Consider the following 11,397-nt stretch of genomic DNA (forward strand, 5'->3'; position numbering starts at 1 on the left):
GCTGGGAGCGGGTCCGGGCGCTGAGTGAGGACAGGGCCGGGCCTCTGCCGGGTCTTCCGGGTTCTCCCCGCTGGGGCCCCTCCCCCACCAGGACGGGGAACAGCCCGGCAGCCAGCACAGTGCTTGTCTGCTGATCCGCAGGCCCCTGCGCTCAGGGCCGATCCGCGCCCCGCCATCTGAAGGGTGGCGCGCTTTTTTCAGCATTTCCGTTTCCTGCCTGAGAGCCCACGTGCTCACCCGGAGGAGCTAGTAGTTCAGAAGAGACCCTGGAATTGCATCGTCCACTAAGGGCAGAGTTGTACGGCAGGCGCCCTCCTGCAGCCAGTCCCGCTGCCATTGGGCCCCCCGGGCTGCCGAGTAAGTGAAACTACCGCACCCGGCTCCGCCGCTGCTCCGGAGCGGGGCTCGCTCCGGTCTCTGCGCTCCCCTCTCCGGACTTTGCTGCTGCTCCCGGTCGGGGCGCAGGTGGGTGCGCGGCGCTGGGGGAGGGCAGACCCCGACAGCCAGCCTGGTGTCACCGGGGGCTGGACAACGTCGTCCTCAAAGTGCGAGCTCTGAGCGGGGCCGGCGGACGGGGAGACCATTGCGTTCTGTTCCGCTCCCCGCACCCGTGCAGTGGGGTCCGAGTACCCTCGGGTCTGAGCAGCTCAGGGTGGGAATTCTCCCAGCGCACGGGCCGCCCCGCTTTGCACTGCTGCCGAACCCCAGATTCTCTAGCAGAGAGGGGGGGCGGGGGTAGGGACAGAAGGCACAACTCATCCAAGTTCACTGGTGGCTGGGTTCATAACAGGCCAGGACAGAGGCTGGTCAGCGCCTTGGGGCTGGAGACCCCAGTCTCCAGGCAGCCAGTGCCCAGGCAGTCCCAGACCGCCTCCCCGTACACTGCCCAGCCAGGGTCCGGGTGACTGGGGCTGCCTCCGGTCCGTGGGGTGTGAGCCCTGGTGCAGGTCACCCTGGTGAGGGGGACCTGAGGTGGGCCCCACATTTTCTTGGGGGACTGGACACTGTCCACGTTCTGCCCGGGCCACGATGGAGCCTGGTGGGCGGAGTCCCTGACTGTGCAGACAGTGTGAGAAAGGGAACACTTCCTGTTTTTGAGCAGGTGGGGTGGGGGTGGGCAGTAGCGGTGGCTGCAACCCCAGGGTGTGGGGGCGGGGTTGCCGGTGGGAGGAGCGGTGGCTCCCAGCCCTGGGTTTGCTGGGGGAGCTGCAGGGGCGGAGCAGGGCCTGGAGACTGGGCATTGGTGCCTGGTTTCAGTAGTTGCCGAAACCAAAGCCACCCCTTCCGGGGATGGGCGGAGATTTTTCTCTTAAGAAGCCGGGTCTTTTATTTGCTAAAAATCAACCCCAGCGGGGCAAGGCAGACTCCCCTTTCTGGATGACCTGGGCTCCCTTTCGCCCTGACACGAGGCTGTGGAGCAGCCCCTGGGGGCAGGTAGGCACAGGCTCTGGGATGCACACGCAGCACCCCTCTTCCCAGAGCTTCGAAGTTTCAGGATCTAGGGAAGAGTCAAGGGTGAGTCAGGTCCCCAGTCCCTGGGACACTTGGAGCCAGGCTATTAGTCCAGAATGTTCCAAGGAGGCAGGAGCTCAGGGTTGGTGCTGTGCTGAGGGCCGGCCTTGTGCTGTGGCACCTCCTCAGGCAGAGGCCGCAGGGACCAGAGGAGGTCTGTGCCCTGGGCCCCACCATCACCTCTGTGTGCCCCCCTTCACAGGGTCCTACATCAGCAGAGACTGCAACTGGGACCTCCTCACGGAGTGCAGCCCGTGCGAGCCTGGCTCCTTCACCGCCCACCACAACCGGGAGACCCCTGCCTGCCGGGTGCCGGGAGGGTGAGTGGGCGCAGTGAGGCGTGGGGGTCCTTTGGTTTCTGCAGCCCGCCCTGCAGCGACCTGGCTCCTAGGAATCACCCCAAGGGCAGGTGTCACAGGCGAACAGGGTGACGGGGCAGCCTGGACGCGTGTCTGCCAGGATGACATGGAGTCTCTGGTGAAAGCGTCCCCCTGAGGTCCCGGGATTCAGAGCTGCTGTCCGAGAGAGGAACGCACATGGGTTGCCCCCCACCTCAGAGCCCCCTGCAGTCTGTGGAGGAGGCTCGGGTTCTGCCACCTTCCCACATCTGGGCTCACCACTGTGGAGGTGACCCTCTGCCCACAGTTCCCCTCACTGGGTGGGTGGCACTTAAATCTCAGCAGGGGCCCAGGCCAGTTAGAGAGGCCGCAGCCTCCCGCCAACACGTCTGCCTCAGTGACGAACAAGCATCAGGTGCAGTGTCTCCTGAGGGCCCAGGGCAGGAGGGACCTGAGGAAGCTTTTCCAGAATCTGAGACTCAGAGAGCTTGAGTGACTGGCCTATGGGCACACAGCTGGGGTCTCCGCCCACTTGTGGCAGGCAGCTCCGGGCAGGGGTTTTTTAAGGAGGGAGGAAAAGGAAAAAAGAACAGGAGAAACTCTCTCAGGAGAGTGCTGAGCGGTCTGCACTGAGGGGCCGTGTGCAAGCAACACAGTCTGTTCGGGCAGCTGGTTCCAGGTCAGTGAGCATCTGGGAGCTGAATGTCTGCAGGTCGCAGTCAGTCCTTTTTAAGTCCCTGTCTGGAATTCTCAGGCACATGGGCTGTGTCCCTGCCGTCACATCTAGGTCTGCAGGTCATCACGTACCCGAACCAACGCACACACACGTCCGTTGGAGCCGGGACCTGCCACACGGTCTGACCACAGAGGGGCCCCAGTCCGCGTGTCTGTTCTTTGGAGAAATGTCTGTTCAGGTGGTCGGCCCATCTGCAAAATCCGGTTGTTTGGGGGGATTTTTTTGGTGTTAAATGATCTGTGTTCTTTGTCCGTTTTGGATACTAACCCCTGGCTGATCGTATGGTTGGCCAAGGCCTTCTTCCGTCTCTGAGTTGTCTTCTCCCTGCGTTGCTGCTTCCGCTGCTGTGCGGACACTGCAGTTCCACGTGGCCCCGTCTGTTCGGTTTCCGTTTGCTGCCCCCCCCCCCCCCCGGTCGGTCACCCCAGAGAGACAGTGTGAGGGGCGGCGTCGGGGTTCGGGGTCCCATTGACGTTGTTCATCAGTTTGTGGTCCTTCCTGTACACGGTGTCAGGAGGTGACCCAGGCCCGGTCTCCTGCAGGTGTCTGTCCAGTTGTCCCAGCGTCTGTTGAAGAGACTGTCTTTTCCCCATTGTACGTTCCTGCCTCCTCTGTCGTGGGCGAGTGTCCGTGTGGGTGAGGCTTCCTGTCTGGCTGTCTGCTCTGTCCCATTGATGTGAGCGTCTCTTTTCTGCCAGCGCTGTGACATCGGGGGTGAGATACATTTAATTTTGTTCTGTGTTTAGATGTTTTTCTGGCCACGTGGTGTCTTTTGTGGTTCCCTATAAATTTCAGGATTCCTTGTTGTCCTTCCGAGGAGAAGGCCATCGGCGTTTCAACAAGGACAGCCTGAGGCTGCGCTTTGGTTCAGGCAGCGAGTATGGTGTGACCGTGTTGCTCCTGCCGACCCTGAGCTCAGTGTGTCCCCCGTCGAGTGTCCCCCCTTTGTCTCCTTTCTCGGTTCCTCCAGCCGTCAGGGCGCAGGCTGTCCGCTCTGTGGTTGACCTTGTTCCCGGGTGGTTTCTGCTTTCGGACACAACCGCAGGAGGGGCTGACCACACCTCCCTCTGGTTACCGGTCACCGCTGCACGGAAGTGCACCCGTGTCCACGTTGTGTCCTGTGACCTCACCGCCTTCATTTCCACGTTCTCATGGGATTTGGTGGGTCGTCAAACGGTCCTATGTACCGCGTCCTGCCGTCTGTGAGCGGTGCGAAGGCTCCTCCTCCCTCGGATTTGCTTGCTGTTTGTCTCTGTCTCGAGTGACCGCTGTTGCTCGGACTCCCAGTACTCTGGTGCGGGGAGGTGGTGAGAGTGGGCGTCTGTCTTCCTCCTGATCGGACAGGAGGAGCTTTCGGCTTCTCACCGTTGGGTGTTGTGTCACGGTGTGTCTAGGAATTATGGTTTTTTAAAGATTTATTTATTTTTAGAGACAAGGGAAGGGAGGGAGAAAGAGGGGGAGAGAAAGACATCCGTGTGTGGCTGCCTCTTATGTGCCTCCTACTGAGGACCTGGCCCACAACCCAGACATGTGCTGTGAGTAGGAATTGAACCAGTGACCTTTTGGTTTATAGGCCGGTGCTCAATCCACTGAGCCACACCAGCCGGGGCAGGAATTGTGTTTTTAATACCACGTTTTTATTCATAATTATAACAAAATTGGATACAATATATACATTGTGCTCTTGTAAATTTTACTAATGAACAGATTAAATATGAAATTTTCTGTTAATGCTAGTTTTTCTTTAAGAGTAACTCCTGCCAGTGTAAAACTTTTCCATGCCTGGCTGGTGCACCTCAGTGGTTTGAGCGCCGGCCATCAGGCCAAAGGGTGGCTGGAGGATTCCTGTCGGGGGCACATGCCTGGGTTGTGGTCCAGGCCCCCAGCGAGGGGCATGCAATAGGCAGCCACAGAGGGATGTTTCTCTCCCTGTCTTTATCGCTCCCTTCCACTCTGTAAAAGTAAATAAATAAAATCTTAAAAAAAATAACCTATGGAGGCATTTGGCATGAGGAGGGACTGCATCTAAAGAAAACATCTAAACGTGTAAAACCTCTAAAAACATCTAAAGAATCTAAACATCTAAAACATCTAAAAACATCTAAAGAAAAAACCACCAGCAGTTACCTTCCAGAGGGCAAAACCCTTGCAGTCCAGGCTCCCCCCGCAGGTGAGAGAGTTCCAAGAGCCCATCTGCATCACTGACCAGCGGGCGTCGTTGTGAGAGGCTGCGTTCGGTCAGCGAATTATTTGAAAACTTTTCCAGAACACTGGCCCATTTCCAGACGGGTGATTTACCAGCCCACCTGCCCACACCTGCAGAATGTTCAGCAGTTTATGACCAAAAACCCACGTGCCCACCCTCCTTATACCCCGATCTCACCCAGAGCGACTGTTTTTCTTTCCCGGGTGAAAAGAGTCCACAAACAGAAACATCCCGACGTGTAAGACGTGAAACAAAACGGCAGAAGCTCTAAGAGGCGTCAGAGCCACCGAGTCCAGAGAGTGTTCAGGGCGGTGGAGGGCCGTCCCCACAGGTGTCCCGCATCCAGGGGGGAGCATGTGAGGGTGACCGAAGGGAAAAGTGTGAGAATAAAAACACAATTTTTATAAATAAATTATCTTTTTATGTCGCCCTTTGTGTACATGTGGACAAACGAATCCACAGGTGTTCACATTCACGTGCAACACAGGATGTAATTACCATTCTAATTTATTTAAATTTCATTTCTTTATGCTTTATATTTTAACATGGTCTGTGATAGGAATGAAAAACAATAAATATCCTCCAAAATATGTGAAAATGTGTTCCTCACTCTGGAAACTTTTAGGCTTTAGAACTTTTAGATAATTTAAAGCACAGGGTGCAAAGGCCCTAAGCTTCTGCCCTGGATGACACCTGACCTCTTGGGAGGGGCTGAGCAGGAGGGAGGTGAGGGGGCAGGATGCGCTGGCTGCTGTGCGGAGCGCGGCCTGCAGGGGGCAGCAGCGGATGGAGACTCAGAGCAAAGGGGCCTGCCTTCCTCAGAGGGTAGTGTAGGGGGGCACGCACCTGGCTGGGGCAGGGAAGTGTGGGCAAGTGGGGGGCTTCTGAGCAGGTTCCCACAGGAGAGCCGTTGCTCCCTGCTGGCGAGGGATAAGGTACGTGCATTACCGCCCCACGTTTCATGGCTGATTTCCATGGAGGGATCCAAGGTGAAGACACCCCCAGGGCACATTTGCAGAGGAGGCTCTCGGGTCCCCAGTGATGGCGGTGGTGCCCGGGTCGGCCCTGGGCAGGCAGCCTCTCCACGTGGAACCCTCCTCCTCCTTCCAGGTGGTCCCTGCTGCCCAGCCCCTGCTGGCCTCTCTCTGTGCACAGCAGGTCAGGATGGGGAGGTGCCTGGTGCCCCAGCTGCCTGCCCTCCCTGTGTGCCTCGCCGTGGTCCAGCTGCTCAGCCCCTGTTCAGGTAGGACCGGCTGTGCGTCTGTGTGTCTGAATCCTTTACCTTCGTGTCTGTGTGTCTGAATCCTTTACCAGTCAGAACCTGGGACTCTGCCCACCCCTGCAAGGCCTGTCCACACCCCAACTGTGTGAGGACTGAGTTCCCGTCTAGGTGTGTGTCACCTCCCATTCCCTTCCTGGGTCACCCCCTGGCCCTCTGGGCCTGCTCACTCTGACGGACCCCCCCTTCTGATGACCAGCTGAGTTTGCTGTGGTCGGACCCCCCGAGCCCATCCTGGCCATGGTGGGTGAAGACACAGACCTGCCCTGTCACCTGTCCCCAAAGATGAGCGCTGAGAACATGGAGCTGATGTGGGAGCGACCCAGCCTCAGGCAGGTAGTGCACAGGTACGCACACTGGCAGGAGGACACGCCGGCAGAGGAGTACCGAGGGAGAACTTCGATTTCACGAGAGGACGTCACTGCGGGGAAGGCCGCTCTCCGGATTCGCAACGTCAGCGTCTCTGACAAGGGAACTTACCTGTGTTATTTCCAAGATGGAGACTTCTATGCAAAAGCCCAGGTGGAGCTGCAGGTGGCAGGTGAGCCTCAGGCTTGTTCCAGGCTCCTTTCCCTGGGTGGGGGTGGGGGCTGCAGACCTACCCCAGAGCATGTGGGCTGCTCACCAGCATCGGCCCCCGCCTCCATCTTAGCTCCTCTGAGGCCCATGACACACCCAGGGGTCCCCCAGGGTGACTTCCTCCTGCACCCAGTACAGAGTCCCCCACACCGCCCCCCAGTCTCAGAGGGGAGTGGAGGTTGGGACGGGAAGGCTGAGGACACCTCCTGCAGTGGGTGGCACATGGGTGTTTGGGTTCAGTGTGATCCAGACCGTGGTTGTGGGCCCCACAGGGGCCCCCTGTGGTGGGTGGAGTAGGCGACGTTCAGGAAAACCTGTGGGGCCCGCGTCCCCCACCAAACCCCCGGGAACACAGCTGCAGGTGAACAGGTTGCGTCCATCCTCGGTGCAGCGAGGGAGGATGCTCCCCTGGGGATGGGGACACCGGGATGACTCAGAGAGGGGGCGTCAGGGAGGACTTGGTGCAGTTTGGGGATGTGGAAGCAGCGCTGGGCTCTGGGTGGGACACAGTCAGGATGGTGAGGGTGTCACTGGTCACTGACAGCCGGCACAGGGAGGTGGGTCACTGCACACGGTTCCTGTTTCCTCTGTGCTGTCACCCCACCCTTGAGTGGCCTTGACGTGGCCCTGACCCACCCCAGTGAGGGAGCACCTTGTCTCAGTTGCTGCCCCATGAAAGTGCCCGTGTCTGTGTGTCAGGGCTACAGTTCAAGTGCCCCGGATACAGCCCTGCCCTGTGGCTTCCAGTGTGTGGGGGCTGTTGGAGGAGGGCCGGTGGGGCCCCCTGCCCTTGTCCCTGCACGGCCCCTCCTCAGCCTGCTGTCCCTTCCTGCAGACCCCACCTCCCCCGACGGAGCCCCCCCTGCAGGAATCTGTGTGTTCAGGTCCTCAGAGGGCTGCCTCCCCCTCGGTATATTCAGGGGCGTGGGCACAGATGGTAGTAACTCCCCGCTTCCTGGCCATGGATCCATTATCTTCCATGGGACAGGTCCCCCTCTGCACAGCCTCGCTGTGGACACTTCCGGGGGGGACCCTGCAGGGAGAGCCAGGCAGCCTGGCAGTGAGGGCGGCAGCAGCCTCCCGAGGGGCCGTGCATAGAGTCACTGCTCCAGCAGCTGCAGTGACTTGTATGCCAGGCCCCGGTGTGTCTCCTGCTGCTCACGGGAGGGCACGGCCCCCACAGGACAGGCTGCACAGACAGGGGCAGTGGGGTGTGACACAGGTAGACTAAGGGGCACCACCTCCATGCTTGCCCAGGGAGGGGGGAGGGGCTCTGCCAGGGACCAGCCTGTCTGGGGCAGCGGGGAGGGGAGGCTGCGGCAGTCTCTAAGGGGACTTGGGGGAAGCAGCCTCTGCTCTGGCCCAGAGCCCCCTGGATCCAGCACGAGGGTCCAGCCAGGGTCAGGCAGTGGCCCCTCGGGGATCAGTCTCTGCTGTACAGCACACGCTGGGAGCAGCTCCTGGTCAGTCCCTGCTGGGCTCATTAGTGTGGGTGCCCCTCCCTGCTGTGGAGACCCCAGCAGTACAGAGGGCTCCCCATGATTCAGCTCACTTCTCCTCCCCAGCACTGGGCTCTGATCCCCACATTGACATGAAGGGCTACGAGGCTGGAGGGATCCGTGTGAGCTGCACTTCTGCCGGCTGGTACCCGCAGCCCCAGATCCAGTGGAGAGACGCCAGGGGACAGAGATTGGTTGCTAAGATAGAATTTAAGCCTGCAGCCCCCCAGGGCCTTTATGCAGCCTCAGCCTCTGTGATCCTGGAAGACGGCTTTAGGGAGGGGGTCTCCTGTGTCATCACAAACCCCCTGCTGGGCCAGGAGAGGTCAGCCATGCTTTCCATCGCAGGTGAGTGGTCTGCTGCTGACCTGGGTCCCTGCAGGGCACATGGCAGGGACCTGGGCCCCCTTCCCCTGAAGTGGTTTATGTCACAGACACCTGCTAAGCACTTTTTGCCTGCCACCCACAGAGCCAAGCAGTGGGATGTGGGGACAGATGGGAAAGATCAGCAAACACACCAGGAGGCGGAAATACATACAACTGAAATCTCAGTGAAAGGGCTAATGTCCTTATAATATACAGGAAGACAGTGGACAAAAGAGCAAAAACGGGAATCATCAGTTCCCAGGAAGGAAAAACTCCTAGGAGGATGCTAAATCTGAGGGAACAGGGGAATACTTTCCACAAAGGAAATTGGCAGCAGCAGGACAAACGAGGTGGTGGGCGCCCTCTGGTGGCGGGCTGTGGGGAGCCGGTCCCTCAGACGTTTGTTGTCATAGGAGGACAGGAGACAGCATGCACACCAGCCGCATAGGGGCTGTTTTCTCTGTAAACAAGATGAAATAAAATATTTAGTTTTCAAAACTGAATGAAACCTGCGTGGCACTCCCCCTGCGTCAGGCACTGCATAAGCACTAACTTCATGGTCTCCCTGATCAGGATGCAGCAACAGACGGTTACGTCATTAGTTCAAGGTCACAGCGCTGGTCGGGCAGGAGACCCGGGATTGGAACCCAGGCCCCCAGCCCCAGAGTCCGTTCTTCGTCACCCGACTCCGCTGACTGGGGGGCAGATAGTCAGTGGGGAGGGGGGCAGGTGCAGAGGGGACGTCAGTGACACCGTGTGTGCGTCCTCATGCTCCATCTGATCCCATGGGGGCGGGGACATTTCAGGAAAACCGTCCTGACTGTGTGACAGTGAGAGTCTGGGCGCTCTGGGGACAGAGAGATCCCTTCAGGGGCTGCCGCTACCCCTTCACAGGTGCCTTCTTCAGGGACACACAGCCTCGGACTCTGTTGCTCTCCCTGACCCTGGTGGTTCTTGCGGTGTCCCTGTTGTGTGTGATCTGCTTGCTGTGGCAACGACGGTGGAAGAGGAGCCAGGTGCTGTTCCGGAGAGAGCACGAGCTGAGAGAGAAGCAGCGCGGGCAGAGCGGCAGCAAAGCACCCAAGGTGAGGCCCAGCTGCAGGTGGTCGCCCCCTCACTGCCCTGCCTACACCCACCACCCAGATCCTCCTCTGCTTCCCCTTGATGGGACTTCCTTTTTCTGTTTATTTCCAGAGACGCTGCAGGACCAGCTCGGTAAGCCCCCATGGGTGCAGGTCCCCAGGATGGCCAGCTTAGCCTTTCCGGCGGCGTCCGCTCCCCCCACTAGAGCCCGGAGCAGCCATGCTGGGGAAGACCCCACTCTGCTGGTCTAGACCAGAGGGTGCACAGGGGGGTGCAGGGGGCATGGGGCTTGTACGGCTTCCCGGGGCTGTGAAACGTCCTCCCCAACTCAGGGCTGAAATACAGAGAACTGACCCGCTCCCGGATGTGGAGTCCAGAAGTCTCATCCAGGTGTTAGGTAGCGGGTAGGGGAGCCGACTTGGTCCAAGGCCCTGGGGGCAGGTCCCACCCGCCCCTGCACTCAGCTCGTCTCGGGTGGTCAGCTCTCCTGGGTGCTCCTTGGTGTGAGCGCCCATCAGTCAGCACCGTCCTCTGTTCTCACCCGGCCTCTTCCCGTGGGTCTGTCTCCTGATGACCCTCAGTGGACACTGGACGTAGGGCCCACTCTCGTCCAGTGCGGCTCCCTCGTCTGCAAACACCTCGTGTCCAACCAGGCCACATTCCCAGGTCCCAGGGGTCTGGATGCAGACTTGTCTTGCTGGATTCAACTACAGCCCCCGCGTCTGGGATGCCCCTCACACTTGTGGGCCCAGCCTGCACCTGACCCCACAAAGTACTTTTCTCTGTTACTGCACGGCCCCAGCTGAGCTGTCAACCGAGGTGGCTTTTCTCCCAGAAGTGGTTGGGGAGGGCCGCGCTGCAGGACCCTGCCACCAAAAGTCATGGCTTTGTTCTTGTCACAGAGAAGCACCCAGCAGAGAGCCATTCTACTGCCCAGGGATGTGGCGCGCAGCCCTCTAGCCCCCAGCGCGGACAGCAGACCACTGCTGGAACAGAAGCGCACAGCGGTGGTGCCCTCTGAGGACCCTGAGGCCAGGGTCGAGCTGCAGGAGGTGGTGCACACAGTCGGAGTGGCCACCCCAGTGCAGGAGCTGCAGACCCAGGTGCCTCCAGGAACCCGGACCAGACTGGGGCGGCAGCCGCGCTCCACACGTCGGAGCAGGTGAGGGTCATCTGGGTGGGTGTGACGGCAGGGACACCTGCATGTGTGGCACACGTGCCGTGTGCGTGCAGGGCGTGCGCAGTGCTGCCCTGCGTCCCCTAACTTCCTGTCTCAGTTTCCCAGGTGACCGAGATGCAGCCCCACAGACCAGGCAGCTTAAAAGACAGAATGTCACTGTCTCCCTGTGCTGGGGGCGGATGTTCAAGTTCCCATGGCATTGTCCCCGTGTGCGAGTCCGTGTCCCTAAAAGAGAACACCAGTCTTGTTGTGTTAGGGCCTCATCTGGACAGGTCACACCTGCAGCGACCCAGTTGCCAGACAAGGCCGCACGCCTGGTTGCTGGGCTTAGGACGCCCACATCATTGAGGACACAGTGCAGCCCATGACAGCCCCACCACACCTGTTGTCCGAGGGAACAGTGGCTCCGTGGGGCCACCGAGACCCAGGGACCAAGCTCTCCCAGGTCCCAGCACTGGGAGGGCGCTGCCTGGAGGAGGCCCGGCTCACCGGCTCTGTGCCCTCAGCCTCCACCGCGCACCAGCCCCCGAGGTCTCCCAGCCCAGCGCCTCCTGTGTGTCACGTGTGTCATCGGGAGTGGGCAGGCCTGGTGGCCGTGGGCTCTGGAGGCAGGGCGCAC

The sequence above is a fragment of the Phyllostomus discolor genome, chromosome 6, assembly GCF_004126475.2.
Source record: "Phyllostomus discolor isolate MPI-MPIP mPhyDis1 chromosome 6, mPhyDis1.pri.v3, whole genome shotgun sequence".
NCBI lineage: Eukaryota > Metazoa > Chordata > Mammalia > Chiroptera > Phyllostomidae > Phyllostomus > Phyllostomus discolor.